At 42.0% G+C, this 19972-nt stretch overlaps 1 long non-coding RNA gene across 1 annotated transcript; it reads right to left on the bottom strand.

Moving 5' to 3' along the window:
* Positions 1 to 244: 244 nt before the first annotated feature.
* Positions 245 to 19847, bottom strand: LOC136385047 (uncharacterized). The gene is made up of 6 exons (XR_010747687.1): positions 19804 to 19847; positions 17338 to 17430; positions 3656 to 3723; positions 889 to 1023; positions 590 to 742; positions 245 to 417 (listed from the first exon to the last, which is right to left on the bottom strand). It is a non-coding gene; the product is annotated as an uncharacterized lncRNA (long non-coding RNA).
* Positions 19848 to 19972: the final 125 nt, after the last annotated feature.

The raw sequence follows: 19972 nt of genomic DNA, 5'->3' as shown, positions 1-19972 counted from the left end.
TATCTGCTAGATTAGATGCTTCCCCATTCAAATAGAATTTTGTTCAAAGAAACTCAAAATTTTAAAGTATGTCTCTGTTTACCTTTTAACAATAGCAAGAGTTGTGAAAACTAAATAAGGAAATGCATGTAAAATTATTTCTGTTGTACTTGGCCCACAGTAAAGTGCTCAAGAAATGGAAGTTATTCTTTTTATTTTATTTTATTTTATTTATTCATTTTAGAGAGGAGAGAGAGACAGAGAGAGAAGGGGGGAGGAGCCAGAAGCATCAACTCCCACATGTGCCTTGACCACGCAAGCCCAGGGTTTCGAACCAGTGACCTCAGCATTTCCAGGTCGACGCTTTATCCACTGCACCACCACAGGTCAGGCAGAAGTGGAAGTTATTCTTCTCTCATGGCAGTAAGCAAACATTTTCTGCAAGGGCCGAAAAACAAATATTTTAGGTTTTGTAGGCCATACAGTCTCTACCCAATTACTTTATTTACAGACACTGAAATTTAAATGTCATGAAACTTTCACATACAGTATCCTTCTCCTTTTACTTTTGCAACTATTTAAAAATACGAGAACCACTCTCCTCACTCACCCCGTCTGTGGGCTGCAGCTCGCAGGCCCCGTTCCAGTGTTCAGAACACCCCTGCCTCCATTCCACAGCAGACATGAGCGAGGCTGCTCGGCCTCAGACTGTGTCACCACAATACCCTTTCCTCTTGCATATCTCACTATTTCTTCTCCTCAACTACAAAATGAAAAAAAAAAATCTTTGCTAAGTGTCCCCACTGTGCTAAATGTTGCAAGGGAAACAGATTGCCCTTTGGTATTTCCAACTCTGGGAGAGAGGCAAGGAGTAAACTTATGGAAAGATAATGGCCGCTGAATTCTTACTCTTCAACATATCCATCAAAATAAGTCTGCCTCCTTACTAGGACGTCTTCACACTCCATTTCTTTCTTCTGAGAGCCACAGATTCACTCCCGGACCTTGACTCCTTTCAAGCAACTTGGACTCCATTAAAGTTATCTAAAAATGTACACAAGATCAATACAGGAAAATGGAGTCTAACTAAGACCCTTTTGTGGGCTTTCATTGCCCCCCATTTTTTGGGAACCATGTTAATAGTGACCTCTCACATAAATTAACATTTCTGTCCCAATGAAAACTGGAAAAGGGGCATCAGAAAGGTATTTACAATGCATAAACATGTGCAGACATATAGCTTCCCCGGAGAGTAACTTGGCAATATCTATCAAGGTACTTAATGTTGCCAATTCTTTTGACTAGGTAACTGACCTAGGAATGTACCCCAAAGAAATAATCATACACACGCACAAACAATTTATGAACGAGATGTTCATCACAGCTTGTGTTCCTCAGACTAAATTCATGAGAGAGACTATGTCATTTCTATAACTGGACCTATGGCCTTTTCCCCTTATGTCAGATCCCTACTTCTGGTCTGATATGCTGTGACTAAAAGGGTTGAGAGGTGAGCAGGATCTTGTGATAATCAGAACTGTCCCTTCCAGGGACAAAGAGAGATAATACTTTTCATACAATATTGCATAATATCAGTTGCTTAGAATGTTGTCCCTATACACCGGGATTGTGGGTCCAATCCTGGGTCCAGACATGTACAACTCTCTCTCTTTTTCTCTTCCTTCCTCTCTCTCTCTCTCTCTCTCTCTCTCTAAAAATGAATAAAATATGTTTTTTTTTAAAAAAGAAAAGAACACGATAGAAACTGTATATATGGTAGATCTTAATTTTTAAAATACAACTTTTTTTTATTTTAGCGAGAGAGAGACAGACAGGAACAGACGGGAAGGGAGAAAGATGAGAAGCATCAACCCATTGTTGCAGCACCTTAGTTGTTCATTGATTGCTTTCTCTATCTTTTTTTGTGTGTGTGTATTTTTCTGAAGTTGGAAACAGGGAGGCAGTCAGACAGACTCCCGCATGCGCCCGACTGGGATCCACCCAGCATGCCCACCAGAGGGCGATGCTCTGCCCATCTGGGGCATCGCTCTGTTGCAACCAGAGCCATTCTAGTGCCTGAGGCAGAGGCCACAGAGCCATCCTCAGCGCCGGGGCAAACTTTGCTCCAGTGGAGCCTTGGCTGTGGGAGGGGAAGAGAGAGACAGAGAGGAAGGAGAGGGGGAGGGGTGGAGAAGCAGATGGGCGCTTCTCCTGTGTGTCTTGGCCGGGAATCGAACCTGGGACTCCTACACGCCAGGCTGACGCTCTATCACTGAGCCAACCGGCCAGGGCCTGATTGCTTTCTCATATGTGCCTTGACCAGGGGCTCCAGCAGAACCAGTGACGCCTTGCTCAAGCCAGCGACCTCAGGGTTTCAAACCTGGGTCCTTGGCATCCCAAGCCAATGCTCTATCCACTATGCAACCACCTGGTCAAGTAAAATACAAAATTATTTTAAAAGAAATGGATATACACAAAAATAAACTCCTCAATAACTACATTATATGTGAACACAGAATCAAAACCTATTTGTGGAGAAACTCTTAGAGTCATTTCCCTACCCTTACAAATGTTTAACATGTGCCCCTCGGCCCTGGCCGGTTGGCTCAGCGGTAGAGCGTCGGCCTAGCATGCGGAGGACCCGGGTTCGATTCCCGGCCAGGGCACACAGGAGAAGCGCCCATTTGCTTCTCCACCCCTCCGCCGCGCTTTCCTCTCTGTCTCTCTCTTCCCCTCCCGCTGCCAAGGCTCCATTGGAGCAAAGATGGCCTGGGCGCTGGGCATGGCTCTGTGGCCTCTGCCTCAGGCGCTAGAGTGGCTCTGGTCACAACATGGTGACGCCCAGGATGGGCAGAGTATCGCCCCCTGGTGGGCAGAGCGTCGCCCCTGGTGGGCGTGCCGGGTGGATCCCGGTCGGGCGCATGCAGGAGTCTGTCTGACTGTCTCTCCCTGTTTCCAGCTTCAGAAAAATGAAAAAAAAAAATATATATGTGCACCTCATGCCACACTACACCAATCCATTCTGCAGTCTAATTCATCTTTGCATAGCATCGTTGACAAAGCGAGGGGATTTGTTCCTTCATTTCAGTAAGGCTATGAAGAACAGTGGTACAAACATAACATTTTTGATACATGCTTACAAGAAATTGCATGGCATAATAAATGTTGTAGCCTGACCAGGCATTGGCGCAGTGGATAGAGCATCAGACTGGGATGCGGAGGACCCAAGTTCGAGACCCCGAGGTCGCCAGCTTGAGCGTGGGCTCATCTGGTTTGAGCAAAAAGCCCACCAGCTTGAACCCAAGGTCACTGGCTCCAGCAAGGGGTTACTTAGTCTGCTGAAGGCTCGCGGTCAAGGCACATATGAGAAATCAATCAATGAACAACTAAGGTGTTGCAATGTGCAATGAAAAACTAATGATTGATGCTTCTTGTCTCTCTCTGTTCCTGTCTGTCTGTCCCTGTCTATCCCTCTCTCTGACTCACTCTCTGTCTCCGTAAAAAATAAATTTAAAAATAAATAAATAAATGTTGTAATTTGTTCATTATTTCTTGATCAACCTGTAAAATATAACAGAAACACATATACACTTTTGCACACACACACACTCACCTACATACACACACACACACACAAACACTAGAAAAATATACACCAAGTACAAAAGGTTATTACCTCTGGGTCATGGGATTGCCATTGTGGTTTGCTTCCTTCTTTATTTTTTTCTGTATCTTGTAGATTTTCTATAATCAACATGTATTTATTTTACAATAATAAGCAGTACACTTTTTTTAATTAAAACATTTTTTGATGAGCAGCAGAATATGCATCCCCAAAATACTACTGTAGGAGTTCAGGACACGCGACTCTAAAATATGCTGCTTTGGTATATTGACTACTTTAAGCTGTAGGCACTTGAAAAAATAGAAAATGTGAGGAGAGGCTTTCTCTGAACTCCCCTTATCTGCCTAAACAGAGATCCTCCAAAAGAACTTGTCATAAATCCTCTCCCCTGAGTTTCACTGACCAGAAAAGATTGACTCTTCACAGGAGACTCACACACCCAGACAAACATTGTCGCAAGCTATCATACCTCCTATCTATTCCTCTAAGAGCCAATTCATCTTTCCTGAAAATATCTTACTCTGCTCTAAGATATCTACATTCCTCTTACACTTCCCCTATTAATTGTGAATTCTAAGCCACCTCAGGGAGTTACTCATTTTAACATGAGGTATACATGTTAATAAACTTACGTTTGTTTTTCTCTTGTTAACCTGTTTTTTATTACAAGGGCTCAAATAAGAACTCAGAAAGGTAAAGGGAAAATAATAGTCTCTCCCCTACAGTATTCTTTTACAAAAAATAATAATAATAATGCTAATAAGCATGAAAGAAAGCAATATGGAGATTGCCATCTAAGTGGAGAGCATGGCACAGGTCCTGTGGAGCACATAAAATTTTAAAAGGGCCTGACCAGGCGGTGGCACAGTGGATAGAGTGTTGGAAGAGGATGCGGAGGACCCAGGTTTGAGACCCCGAGGTCGCTGAAGGCCCACAGTCAAGGCACATATGAGAAAGCAATCAATGAACAACTAAGGTGTCGCAACGGAAAATTAACGATTGATGCTTCTCATCTCTCTCCGTTCCTGTCTGTCTGTCACTATCTATCCCTCTCTATGACTTTCTCTTTGTCTCTGTAAAAAAAAAGAGTTTTAAAAAGGAACTTTCTAGCTAGTTATAATAATAATAAGACGTGTGTAGTAAGAACGTTAAATAACAGAATTTAGAAACACTTCAAGAAGGTCCTTGTGGCAGGAACTATATACCCTTCTTGCTAGGGTCCTCACTACACAGTGCCTAGCGCATAGTGGTAGCTACACAAATTAAATGCACAAGGAAGCCTCCTGAGAGACCCCGACAGCGAGCCCCCCAGTGGTCCCACCACCTCTCTGGTCTTCCTCACCAACTGTAGGCCCAACCCCATCTTCAGAAATCACTTCTTCTCACCTGCTTCGGCTTCTTCTTTCCCCACCTGTCTTAGTCCGTTTGTGCTACTATAACAGGCATCACAGGCTGGGTAGATTACAAAGCAAACAGTTATTTCTTATAGTTCTGGAGGCCGAGAAGTTCAAGATCAAGGCACCAGCAGATTCTGCGTCCGGTGAATGCCCACATTCTGGTTCATAGATGGCCACCTTTTCGCTGTGTCGTCACATGGCAGACCTGAGCTCTGCCAAGGGGGCCTCTCTGGAATGTGTTTTCTAAAGGCACTAATCCTATTCATGAAGGCTCTGCCCTCATGACCTGATAACTGTCCCAAAGCCCCACCTCAAAATACTGTCACATTGAGAGGTAAGTTTTCATGTATAAATTTTGAGGAGACACAAACTTTCCATCTATAGCACCAGCCATACCACTTGGCATAATCCTTTCAATTTCAATGTTCAGATTTTCACAAAAGCAATAAAAAGAGTATCACCTCAAGCAGCTTCTGAAGTACAGCCTTGCAAACACCCTAGAAGACAAGAACGCTAAGGAAAACAACAGGAATAAACACTGGATAAGAGCTCTGTGAATTACTCTGCCATACCACTCAGGAGAAAGCACCTCTATCCTGCTGGACTGAGATCTCTCTGGTGGCAGGACCCGGAGCCTGGGCTTGGGTGGGTGGTAGCTTTTGAGGAGAGGACAGTGAGATACAGCTCGGGGCCAGGACTGGTGAGAAACACTCAAGACTGCAGAGCCTTGACCATCTATCTGTACTGCTCATCTAGTTTTGGATCACATACTGCCTCGAAGCAATTCTGATATTACTGTCTTATATCTCCATTTAGTTGTTGAATTCTCTTTTTCCTTACCACAGTTATGCATCTTGCCTTGTCCACTGTTCAAGAGCAGGAACCTCGATATATACCTCTTTATATAACAAAGAACTCTATAAGTACTTGATAAATACCAAAATAAATCATGACTTTAATTAAACCTTAGACAAATCCCTTCTCTTTCCAAAATAAGATCCTAATTATTAGAAAGTCTTTCTTCTCTTATAGGTAGTTCTTCTAGTCCTGAATAATTATACTTACTAATCTATAAATAATCTTCCTTATGTGCAAAGAAAGGTATTTCAGCTACAGAAGAGAAGCTGATATTTAATTGTTTAAATAAAATACTTTGTATTTAGTTTTTAATTCTAGGCTGATGAGACAGAGCATTTTCTTGGCTAGCTCAGGTGAGGCAATGTATTCAGAGATCGGTTTAAGACTATGGTTCTCAAAGTGTGGTCCACAAGCCTTGACGTCCCCGAGCCCCTCTCAGAGTGTTTGCAAAGCGAAAGCTGTTTTCACGCTGTTACTGAAAAATTAGTTGCACTGGTTACTGTGCTGGATTAGCACTGATTTGCAAAAGTACTCATGGGGGAAACTGTTGGCACCTTAACTCTAGTGGCCATTGCATTTTTCTTCGCTGTGCACTCACTTTTTTTTTTTTTTTTTTTTTTTTGGTATTTTTTCTGAAGCTGGAGATGGGGAGAGACAGTCAGACAGACTCCCGCATGCGCCCGACCGGGATCCACCCGGCACGCTCACCAGGGGCGACGCTCTGCCCACCAGGGGGCGATGCTCTGCCCCTCCGGGGCGTCGCTCTGCCGCGACCAGAGCCACTCTAGCACCTGGGGCAGAGGCCAAGGAGCCATCCCCAGCGCCGGGGCCATCTCTGCTCCAATGGAGCCTCGGCTGCGGGAGGGGAAGAGAGAGACAGAGAGGAAGGAGGGGGGGCGGGGTGGAGAAGCAAATGGGCGCTTCTCCTATGTGCCCTGGCCGGGAATCGAACCCGGGTTCCCTGCACGCCAGGCCGACGCTCTACCGCTGAGCCAACCAGCCAGGGCGCACAGTTTTTTTTTAAAGGCAATTTCACTTAAGAATACCCATAATAGGGCAGTTAAAATTATTAATTTTATTAAGTTTTAACCCGTGATAATGTCTTTTTAATGGCCTGTGTGACAAATGAGTACTATATTAATCACCGGCTGCATTATAGATAAGAAGATTGTCTTAAGGAAAAGCACTCATGTCCTTTGAAATAAGAGCTATATGCATTGCTTTCTTTTTTTCATGAAACTCCAGTTTTACTTGAAGGAATGCCTGATAGAATATTGCTATAGTGTTTAGCAGATATTTTCTCCAAAATGAATGAAGTGAACTTGTTACTTCAAAGAAATAAATCTGACAGTGTTTGTTGCCAATGATAAAATCTGCTTTTTTCAAGCAAAAATTAGAATTTTGGAAAACATGTATTTCTCACTGTGAATGGGACCATTTCTCAATGTTTAAAGATTTTTCTGATGAGAAATACAGTGATATGAACAAATGACTGTTTTATTTTGCAGAATAAAACATCAGTGTTTGGAAGATCTGTAGAATTCAGTCAATCAATGATTTCCAAATGAATAATTCACTGTTACACAAATTATGCATGGGTTTAAATTTTAAAAAACATTCAAAATGTGAGATAAACCAATGAATTTTAATATTACAGAACATCGAAAAGATAAATAATATGGTTTCAGATTCTATACTGCAACTAAGATCTAAAAAAAAAAACACCAATTGGTGAGTTTTAGTGTAGTATCAACAATTATCTAAAAAAGCCTATGAAAATATATTCCTTTTCCAACTATATATCTGTGTGAAGCCAGATTTTCTTTTACTTCAATCAGAACAACATTGCAACATCTTAAATACAGAGACAAATATAACCATCCACTCTCTTCTCCTAAGTCAAATTAAAGAGACTTGCAAAACTATAAAAACAATTCTATTCATCTCACTACCTTTTTTTTTTAATTTGAAAAATATGGTTAATTGAAATTATTTCATTTATATTAAAATGTAATGGTTGTTGTTTTTGTTTTTTGTTTTTTAGTTTAAAATTAACTAATAAAAGGCTCTTTTGAGTCCTCCATACATTTTAATTTTTTGGTCCTGGGACCAAAAAGTTTGAGAACCACTGGTCTGGAATAACTCAACTTGTAGGTCTCCTTTGTTGGTCGTAACTTGCTAGCAGGAAGTAACCTCTTTATAATATAAACCCAACATTTTTAAAGCATAACTGGATTATTTTTATCCATGTGTCTTATCTGACGGTGCCTACAGTGAGGCTCCTGAGTGGCGTTTATGATGGCATTATGGTGGGTCACATGGCCTGATTAAAGAGCATCCTGTATTTCACTTCTCAGAGAAGCTTAGTGTTATTTGAAAATTTGGAGGTTTTACTTTTTTAGGTCATTCATGAAGATGTTGAGTAGGCCCTGGCCGGTTGGCTCAGTGGTAGAGCGTCAGCCTGGCGTGGGGGGGACCCGGGTTCGATTCCCAGCCAGGGCACATAGGAGAAGCGCCCATTTGCTTCTCCACCCCCCCCCTTCTTCCCCTCCCGCAGCCAGGATGCAAAGATGGAGCAAAGATTGGAGCAAAGATGGCCCGGGCGCTGGGGATGGCTCCTTGGCCTCTGCCCCAGGCGCTAGAGTGGCTCTGGTCGCGGCAGAGTGACGCCCCGGAGGGGCAGAGCATTGCCCTGTGGTGGGCAGAGCGTCGCCCCTGGTGGCCGGGCCGGGTGGACCCCGGTCGGGCGCATGCGGGAGTCTGTCTGACTGTCTCTCCCCGTTTCCAGCTTCAGAAAAATACAAAAAAAAAAAAAAAAAAAAAGATGTTGAGGAGGATCTCTTTGTATTTGTTACCCCTAAAGGGCGCCCATTTAGCTTTAGATGCTTTCTGTCTCAAAGACATCTATCTGCCATTGACTAAACATTGCTCTCTGTTTCACAAAATCCCAACATTAGGATTATCTATAGTGTGCAACCTAGTCGATATATTCCCTTCTCTATAGATATATGGAATCCCTTGAGAATCCCTAGGGCATTTTTCAGGCATGATTTGTCCTTACAGAACAATTTCCCCAAATAGTTTATCTTTGATTCAGTATTCTTTATTCCACAGAGTCTCCTAGTCATTCAGCGATGGTTCATATTAAAATGATATTCTTTGTCCTTTGTGATTCTAGCTGCTGATATGAATTTGATCTGGCAGAAGTTATATGCTTTACTGTTTCTGTTATTTGAATAATGTTTCCCTTCTCCCATGAAGTCTTTATACCTCTAGTGATTTCATCTACTGCTTTAGTAAACATGATTGTTCCTCCAGTACCTAATTTGTAAAATGGGTGACATTCATTTCTTGAGAAGATATTTTTAAAGTTTTTGTATTATTTTTTAAATGAACACCAGGAATTTATTTCAATCTAGCAATTTAGTCTTATTTCCTTTTTAAAATTAAGTATCTTAATGGATCTTTTTCTTACTTTTCTTCTCTCTCTAGATTCTAAATTCAATCACGTTGTCACTGTTCTGTGACAGTTCACAAACAGCTACTTTCTGTAGCTATCCCTAAGGACAGAATACAGTGAATTTCTTTCCTTGTGGATGCGAAGACCAGCTTTGTAAAGAAATAATTTGTATTATCTCAAACTTCTTATTTCTCTTTCTCTTTCAGATTTAAGGAATACTGCTATTGTTTGCATAAATTCTTCTTTTGGGGGTTAGTGCCTAACTATTATCATTTGGTCTCATTCTGTAACTTCCTTCCTTATTATAAAATTTCAGCCCAACCTCATCATTCAGTTCAATAAACATGTGTTGAACACACACTAGAATAAGTGCTTTGGGGGTACAAATATGAAAAACAATAAAGAAGATTAAAGACACCACGGTCTCTGACCTCCCAGGAGTCCAGTCTAATAGGAGAGGCAGAGGCGGACTTGAGTGATTCTGATTGGCACTAACAAAGTGTCTGGAGAGCATAAGGGAGGGCGGCAGGAGCACCTGTTACCATAGCTGCCTAAGGTTCTCCATAACCCTCTTTGTGTAGACTTTGTTTCTCTGAGCTACAACAGTCTTGGCATCTATGTAGATAATAAGTGCAAGGGCATTTGTGTCTACCGACCTCAAGAAACCATATGTAATACCCTATACTTCCCAGTGTATGACCTTCTGGTGGTTCTCCAACTGCTGTCATTCTGTACTGCTTCTTCTAATGCAGGGGTCCCCAAACTACGGCCCGCGGGCCGCATGCGGCCCCCTGAGGCCATTTATCTGCCCACCGCCACACTTCTGGAAGGGTACCTCTTTCATTGGTAGTCAGTGAGAGGAGCATAGTTCCCATTGAAATATTGGTCAGTTTGTTGATTTAAATTTACTTGTTCTTTATTTTAAATATTGTATTTGTTCCCGTTTTGTTTTTTTACTTTAAAATAAAATATGTGCAGTGTGCATAGGAATTTGTTCATAGTTTTTTTTATAGTCCGGCCCTCCAACGGTCTGAGGGACAGTGAACTGGCCCCCTGTGTAAAAAGTTTGGGGACCCCTGTTCTAATGCATACCTAGAACCCCACTGCACCGTCCATGCTTTCTACTGCTTTTGGTGCTGGGCTTTACTGCCCTGAGAGCCACCACCGAAGAAGTTCTAGAAGCTGGGACAATATTTTTATCCAGTCCTTGAGATCTGGATAGAACTGGTTGACTACAGTTATTTTTAAGCTCTTAGGAGGGTTTTTCTCTTCCACTCAGCCACCTAAGGAGAGGGACTTGGTAAAAATCTCTGCAGAGCAGGAATGGAAGCAGCAAAGACAAATTAAGAGTCACTACCATCTGTGGATTAAGCACTCATAACTATATTTTTTCTCCTCACAGTAAATGCTCCACCTTCTTGGAGGCATACTGATCCCCGAGGTTGAACAACTTTTCACCTCCTCTCGGTTGAGCTATGTGACAAGTATTCTAGAATCTGACTATGAGCTTCAAAGTCTCTTCATTATTCATCTGAGGAATAGAGGTTCCCATACAAAGAGGAGTCTTGATGGACCGCCTGACTAGCCCAGCATTTCTGAGTTGGGCATTCAGATTGGGCCTTCGCCCGACTATCAATCTTGCTAGTGCTTTTCTAGTAAGATCTTTCAGTTATCAAAGTAATATATATGCTCTTTTTCAAAAGTTAAAATTGTCCACAAAATATATATAAAGGTAAAAAGGTTCCCATTGTACCCTCTCCCTAATCTCACTTCTCAGAGATAGTTATTTCAAATTTGGTGATTTTTATACACACACAATCATGAAAAACTTGAGTTAGCCTGAGAACACATGGAATTTGTCACATAAATTATCCTATCATAATAAAAGAAAACTGTTTCTAGTTGTCTTAATAGATGAAGAAAAAAATATTCAGTAAAACTTAACAGCAATATCTTTAAAAAAAACTTAGCAAATAGGAACAGAAGAAAACTTTAACCTTACAACAGTTATCTTCCAAAAAACACATCTAATATCATAGTTATTTTAAAGTATAAAATTTTCCCTTAAAAGGAACAAGATTTGCAAAAGCAGCTCACAGAACTCAGGAAAACACTTTTAGCAGTTTGTTAAAGGATATGATAGAGCAGGGGTCGGGAAGCTTTTTGGCTGAGAGAGCCATGCACACAACATATTTTAAAATGTAATTCTGCTCTTGGTTCCTGGGATGATTAGCATGAGAGAGCAGAGGGAGCAGAGCAGAGAGCAGAAAGAGGCCATGTGGCCAGGAGAAGCAGCCAAGATGGCGGAGTGTTGAGTGAGAGGCCAGTTTGTGCAGTTTATGCAGGGAGAAGGAAGGAGATGGGGAACAGAGGTGAATAAGTCTGGTGAGCTAGAAACCTTTGATTCTAGGAAACTTGGATAAGTCAGTAGCTTTGTGAGCACTGAATGTGAGTGGGTTTTGGAGCCCAATGTGTGTTTTTACTTGCCCGCCGGGTGCAAGCTAGAATTAAAGATGACAGCCCATCAGTTCTTGGCTCCGTTGTTTCTTTACCGACTGTCCGAATCCAATGTGAACCTGCATGGGCCGGGCTGCTGTGATGGTGGCCCCGGCCATGCCTCCTGGCTTTACATTTGGCGTAGTCGGCAGGATTTGACAGAGATTGGTATGGAGCCACCACCACCTTTGAGCGGTGGAGTAGAGGACTGGCTAGTGTTAGGGTTCCCCATGGCTGTCCTTTTGGTGACCGTAGGCTGGCTGACTTTTACAGCCATGTGTGAGGAAACCAAGAGCTCTGTGGAAGAGGCTGCCCGGGACCTGCAAACTGAGCAATGGAAGGAGCTGGAGCAAATGCAGGAGAAAGAGATGCTGACCCTGGAACTGGAGGAAGCGCTGGAGTAGGAGCTTGACCAGGTTTGTGAGATTCTCCTGGAAATGGAGCAGCTTCTGGAGGAGGATTCACAGGTTCATGAGTTGCAGATTGCCCTGGATGTGGTGGAGAGCCAGCAGCGGCAGGAGGCCAGGGCTGAGGCTGAGGCTGAAGCTGAGATCGGGTCCGGAGCTGCAAGGTCTGCGGAGCAGAAGGCTGCAGCAGCCCAGGACTCGAGCCCTGCAGTGGGAGCTGGTGTTTTCAGTTCCTCTTTGAAAGATGAGGAGAATCGAGCTGGAGTTGTGATCTACAGTCTCCAGAAGATGGCAGCCCAGCTGGAAGGAGCACCTACTATGGCCCCGGTAGGTCTGCGATTTGGGGACATAGGGCTGGACATGCTTTCCAGAGCAGAGATGGAAATGCTGACTGCCATTGCCACATGCTCCTCTTTGGGACAGTGTAAGACCTGCCAGGAGGGGGGTGGCTGACACCCCATGTGCGTGGACTGATTTCCTGGACTATGACCGGAGTGGGCACTGACTCCTTTGTTGGATGGACTTACGGATTATGGATTTTGGACAATGTGAAATACCCTGATGGGGGTGGGGGGTGGCTTTGCTGGAAGCACTCGCCTGCCCCGGGAAGCTTTTCCCATGGCTAGAAAGAAGGCCGAGGACATTTTGCGCTTTGGGCAAAGTGCTCAGATATTGGTGAAATGTACCTTGTAATTGTTGAAATTGTATAATTTGCCATGCTGTTGTAATTTGTGTAATGTTCTAATTTCCTTGCACAGGGATGTCGGTGGTATAGATCGTGGGTAGTAAAGTGAGCATAGGGGTGGATTGTTGGGCAGATAAAATGTATTATGCTCACTTTGTTAAAAATGGCGCTGCCCACATGAGGCCGTCGCCCAGGTGATATTAATGTGTGTTGAGAATCCTTGTAGCCTGGGGCTTGGTTTTGAGATTAAGCCTTTCCCACCCTTTTTGATGTGGGGTGGTACAATCCAATCATGCCTCAGAGAAGTGACTTTGTATTAGAGACTTCCCTATTTTGTATATTGGATTAGAGGTTGTGAAGCTACAATATAAAATGGGGCAGAACGAGAGTTTGCTCTCTTGGTTCCTGGGATGATTAGCATGAGAGAGCAGAGGGAGCAGAGCAGAGAGCAGAAAGAGGCCATGTGGCCAGGAGAAGCAGCCAAGATGGCGGACTGTTGAGTGAGAGGCCAGTTTGTGCAGTTTATGCAGGGAAAAGGAAGGAGATGGGGAACAGAGATGAATAAGTCTGGTGAGCTAGAAACCTTTGATTCTAGGAAACTCGGATAAGTCAGTAGCTTTGTGAGCACTGAATGTGAGTGGGTTTTGGAGCCCAGTGTGTGTTTTTACTTGCCCGCCGGGTGCAAGCTAGAATTAAAGATGACAGCCCATCAAAAAAAAAAATGTAATTCTGTGAGAGCCATAAAACTACCTGTGTACGTTACACATTATCCAATAAAAATTTGGTGTTGTCCTGGAGGACAGCTATGATTGGCTCCAGCCACCTGCAACCATGAACATGAGCAGTAGGAAATGAATGGATTGTAATACATGAGAATGTTTTATATATATTTTTTTAAATTAGTGTTTTTTATTTATTTTTTATTTTATTTTATTTTTTGTACAGGAACAGTGAAAGAGTCAGAGAGAGGGATAGATGGGGACAGACAGATAGGAACGAAGAGAGATGAGAAGCATCAATCATCAGTTTTTTGTTGTGGCACCTCAGTTGTTCATTGATTGCTTTCTCCTATGTGCCTTGACCGTGGGGGCTACAGCAGACCAAGTAACCCCTTGCTAGATCCAGAGCCAGGGTCCAAGCTGGTGGGCTTTGCTCAAACCGGATGAGCCTGCGCTCAAGCTGGCAACTTCGGGGTCTCGAACCTGGGTCCTCCGCATCCCAGTCTGATGCTCTATCCACTGTGCCACCGCCTGGTCAGGCTGTTTTATATTTTTAACATTATTTTTTTTATTAAAAATTTGTCTGTGAGCCAGATGCAGCCATCAAAAGAGCCACATCTGGCTCGGAGCCATAGGTTCCCGACCCCTGTGATAGAGGTTACAGATGGACAGCTAGATGAAGATATAGAGAGAGCAAGGTCGGGGCGGTCCTAAGCACAGTAGCTTCTGTCCCCATGTAGTTGGGGGGTATCATTCTCTTGGCATAGATGTATTCACCCACCTGGAAGCTCCCTGAACCTCTTACTACTGGGGTTTTATGGAGGCTTCCTCATGTATGCATAATGAGTTATTAACTCCATAGCCCTTTTCCGCTCTCTGAAGGATGGGGTTGGGGGTGCTGAAAATTCCAAGTTTCCAATCATGGCTTGGTTTTTCTATGACCAGCTCCCATCCAAGAGCCAACCAGGAGTCCACCCAGAATCACCTATTAGAACAAAAGATGCTATTGGTGTTCTTATCACTTAGGTAGGAAATTACAAGAATTTTAGAAGCCCTGTGACAGAAACTAGGGGCAGAGACCAATATATATTTTTTTATTATCTCACACTATTAACCAAAGAATAAGCTGTCATTTTCAGGGTTAAAAAAATAAAGTGAAAGAGTTTTTATTGAGTTTGTTTCGGTGGGTTATTAACTAAATCAGGTAAAGTCAATGAAACAATACTTCTCCAAAATAAAAATAATACAGAGATATTTTAGAAGGTATGACTTAAAACCACCAAGAGTTCACAGAACCCATAAATACAAGATTCTTCCTATACCATGCCAACACAATCTAGCAGTGTCCCAAAGTGAGAAGCCATCAAACATTTTTTTTTATTAAATTGCAAGAAATTGCAATGTCTTTTCTCCCAAAAGTCATCTGAAAAACACCAAAAGGCCCTGTTATTTGAAAATAAAATAATAGTACAAGAATAGTTTTCTGATAAAATAACCACTTCTGGTATGAAATACAAGTAATAAATTTGCATTACTTTCAATACTTGACAATTTCCTAAAGTACTCTGAACAGACACACAGATTTTCTATTTCAAATTAATATTCATTACACTCAAAACACAGGGCAGGGGAACAGTGTCTTAAATTATCCAATAATTAAATAATGTCATTTACCAAAAAGTATCCTGCAATTTTCCATAATTTACCTATCCACAAATAAACACAAATTCCTTCAACATTCCTAAGTAACTTAACACTTTCAAAGGAAACCTTAGTCTCATGTGTGGCTTCTGTCTCATTCTTTCTCTATGTCAGACAAGTCTTGATGATTCTGCCTCTATGATATTTTTCTCATTTTTTTTCTTCTGCCCAAGTTGATCCCAGGTCTATCATAATGGGAATAGAAATAGAAAGTAGATCAATTTATGTTACTTTGGACTGATTAGCCAAACTGTGATGAAAAAAAAGAAAGTAACATACACTGAGTACCTACCATGTGTCAATAAACAAATTGCCTCATTTCATCCTTAAAATAACTCTGAGAGGTTATCCCTATTTACTTGGAAGGAATTGAGGCTCAGAAAGTTAGAATATACTGAATAAGGTCATTCAGCTACTGGGCTGTAGAATTCAGATTCAATTCCAGTCAGTTCTTCTCTCAAGGCTGTGCTCTCTACTGTATCACATCTGGGGGAGCCCACCCTCGTTGGCTTGGTTAGTCTATGAGAAATGAGTAAGTCAGACCCAAATAACTAGAAAATGAATTTTCCTGATTTTAACTAATTAGAAATGTAAAAAAAGTAACTTGTATAAATGTGTAATCCCATTTATAGATTTTATTATGGACATGATTTTATAACTTCAAATTTTGATTAAGCTCAATTAATAAGCCAAATCTATAATAAATTATGCCTGCTCATTTCCTGAAATAATAAAACCTACCACTTCATAGACAGAATGGTTCTGTTACTTAGCTTCAATGTATATTATTAGTTTAAGTTCCTCTAATTTAAGAGCTCTCATTTTGGTAGAATAGATCACCCATAAAACTGTAATATCTAAATAAGCTTCTTTTATTAAAAAGAATTAGCTTCAAGTACTTAGCTTTATTAAACCTTACTTTACCCTGTTCAAGTGATATTGTGTTGTTTGTTAGATTATTTAATAATACTAATTTTATTTAAATTATTTTTAGATTATAGAATCTAAAAATATATGTCATTATAACAAATTAAACAATACAGTTGAGTATAAAGAGAATTGTGATAAAAAAACAGATGAGGTTAGAGAAATGGGTAGAGGTCAGTTCATCTGGGGTCTTATAGATCAGATAAAGGGAGTTTAGAACTTGACTTACATTCCAAAGAAATCTCATGGGAGATTTTAAGCAGGAGAATAACAGAATCTGACTTATGTTATTTTGGGTTTTTTTTTCTTTTTATTCTGAAGCTGGAAACGGGTAGAGACAGTCAGACAGACTCCCGCATGCGCCCGACCGGGATCCACCCGGCACGCCCACCAGGGGCGACGCTCTGCCCACCAGGGGCGACGCTCTGCCCACCAGGGGGGGGGTGCTCTGCCCCTCCAGGGCGTCGCTCTGCTGCGACCAGAGCCACTCTAGCACCTGGGGCAGAGGCCAAGGAGCCATCCCCAGCACCCGGGCCATCTTTGCTCCAATGGAGCCTTGGCTGCAGGAGGGGAAGAGAGAGACAGAGAGGAAGGGGGGGGGGGGTGGAGAAGCAAATGGGCGCTTCTCCTGTGTGCCCTGGCCGGGAATCAAACCTGGGTCCCCCGCACACCAGGCCGACGCTCTACCGCTGAGCCAACCGGCCAGGGCCCTGACTTATGTTTTAAGAAAAGATACTCTGGCTGCTGTCTGAAGAGTGGATCATAAAGGAGGGCAAGAGTGGAATCTGGAAGCCCCGTTGAGAGGAGCAGTCAAACAATATTCAGGGGAAGAACCATGGTAACCGAGAATGGTGGAAAAAAGATATAAACAGAGAAAAGGGTCATGGTTAGGATCTATTTGAAAGACTGGGTGGGGGTGAGCTGGCTAGAGCTAGTGAAGTGTCAAAGTTATTTCATTTGGTCCTGATAAGAAAGCATTAATGACAATGCACGCACAGTCCCTGGCACAGACCAAATGTACTTGCTACTGGTATGACCAGACAGAAAGGAAAAGGGAGGTACACAGGGACAGTATGTACTGACCTTAAGCTCCTGAGGAAGTGAAACTCACCAACCTATTACTTTGTAATTCCCAGAATTATTTTCAACAGTTTTTCATCCTATTTGATAAAGACACTGATAACAAAGAAAAGAGAATGTTTAGCAGCATGCTGACACTTACTGAAATGAATCATCAAAGCAAGCAATTGCCCAATCATTGCCAGGTGTAGAAAGTGGCAGAAAGGTTCACCAATACAAATACTTTTGGACTCTGCTCTAAAAGCCTGAGAAACATTCACAGGTAAACTGCAAGGTTGAGCCTGACCTGTGGTGGCGCAGTGGATAAAGCGTCGACCTGGAAATGCTGAGGTCGCCGGTTCAAAACCCTGGGCTTGCCTGGTTAAGGCACATATGGGAGTTCATGCTTTCAGCTCCTCCTTCCTTCTCTCTCTCTGTCTCTCTCTTCTCTCTCTCTCTGTCTCTTTCTCTCCCTCTCTCATCTCTAAAAATGAATAAATTAAAAAAAAACTGCAAGGTTGAGCAGGCAAAAGTTGACATTTCTTCAATTTTTTTTTTTTTTAGCCTACTGTGTCCCTACTGTGGATCAAACACTGTGCTGACATTGGAAATGTAAACATCAATAAGATACAGACATTTTAATAAGAAATGGAACTGTGCCTTGAAAAGTGTTGAGGTTATGTAAGACCATCAAAAAACAAAAAAGAACCTAGAGATTATTAATTTTCCCAGTTTGGAGGAAATAAAGGAGAAAAGGAGACATAGCTATTAAATGGATAGGGAATCCTATCCTTGGATTCTAGAATAGAACAAGGACATTAGTGAACAAGTGGTAAATTTTGAATAAGATCTGTAGTTAGTTAATAAGAAAAGTATTGAATCAATACTAATTTTCAGGTTTCAATAATTGTAATAATTGTATGTAAATAAATTTAAGTTCTTAGCATTTGTGGAAACTGGGTAAAGGATTCCAGGGGAACTCTGTGTACTATTTCTAGAGCTTTTTTGTAAGTCTAAAATTATTTCAAGATTTTTAAAATAAGAAAGTTAGGTCAAGAGTAATGTGATCACATTTATAATTTTTTAAAAGGAGAGAAGAATATATAGAAGACCTTTTTAACAGCAGCAAATAATTTGTTGACATGCCAGACACTATCCTAGATACTGGGGTATAGCAGTCAACAAGACCAAAAAATTCTTAGACTCTCTTGTAAGTAGACAAAAATATGCAGGATCATTTCAGTTGGTGCTAAATACTTTGTAGAAAATAAAACAGGGTAAGGGAGTTGTAAAACCAGTAGCCACGGCCACCATCACAGCCGCCTGGCTCAGGCAGGTTCTCATCTGATTCGGACAGTCGGTAATGAAACAACGGAGCCAAGAACTGGTGGGCCATCACCTTTAATCCTAGCTTGCACCCGGCAGGCAAGTAAAAACACACACTGGGCTCCAAAACCCACTCATTCAGTGCTCACAAAGCTACTGACTTATCCGAGTTTCCTAGAATCAAAGGTTTCTAGCTCACCAGACTTATTCACTTTTGTTTCCCATCTCCTTCTCTCTACACAAACTCTGCACACACTGGCTTCTCCCTCAGCACTCCACCATCTTGGCTGTTTCTCCTGGCCTCCTCCACGTGGTCTTTCTCTGCTCTCCCCTCTAATGTTAATCTCAGGAACCGAGAGAGTGTAAGCTCCCGGTCTGCCCCACTTTATAGTGTAGAAAACAAAACCTTTAATCCAATATACAAACAAGGAAGTCTCTGATACAAAGTCACTTATCAGAGGCATAATGGGATTCCTTATGAGAGTGCACCACCCCACATCAAAAAGGGTGGGAAAGGCTTAGTCCTAAAACCAAGCCCCAGGCTACAAGGATCCTGCCTGCCCACAGCCCACCTCCAATACACATTAATATAATCACGCCCATCCCAAGCAAGAAGGGCAACTAATATAATCACCTGGGCAATGGGCTTCCACATGGTCAGCGTCATCTTTAACAAAGTAAGCATAATATATTTTATCTGCCCAACAGAAGTAGAAATGGATTGGGTGGGTTATTTTAGATTTGGTGGCCAAGAAAAATCTTTTCAAGAAAGAATTATTTGAATGAGACCTGACTTACTTAAGGAGCTGACTTTGTCAAGATAATAAAAGGTCATTTTAGTCAAAGAAAGGTAAAGCAAAGGCCCTGGGGCAGAAGCAAATATGAAGTATGCTGGAAAGAGGGAGGATAAACTAGCTTAGGATGAAATGTGACCAGGTCATACTAGAGCAGGGGTCAGGAACCTTTTTGGCTGAGAGAGCCATGAACGCCACATATTTTAAAATGTAATTCCATGAGAGCCATACAATATGTTTAACACTAAATACAAGTAAATGTGTGCATTTTATGTAAGACCAACACTTTTAAAATACAGTAAGTCTCTGAATTCTTTTTAATAACGTTGTTATGCTGTTGCTAACTAATGATGAATAAAGTACTTCTTACCATTAATGCGATTTCTGGTGCTGCATGGATTTCCTGATGGCTTTGTATCTGGTTGATACGTGGTGAGGTTAAGCTTCATGCAGGTGTTGAGACTTCCATCTGTTAACGTGATCGTAGGTTGGTCTTAACGTTCTTTAGATGTGAAAAAGACTGCTCACATGCATACGTA

Source organism: Saccopteryx leptura, chromosome 13 (assembly GCF_036850995.1).
Source record: "Saccopteryx leptura isolate mSacLep1 chromosome 13, mSacLep1_pri_phased_curated, whole genome shotgun sequence".
NCBI lineage: Eukaryota > Metazoa > Chordata > Mammalia > Chiroptera > Emballonuridae > Saccopteryx > Saccopteryx leptura.
This window is presented reverse-complemented; position numbering and strand designations above follow the sequence as displayed.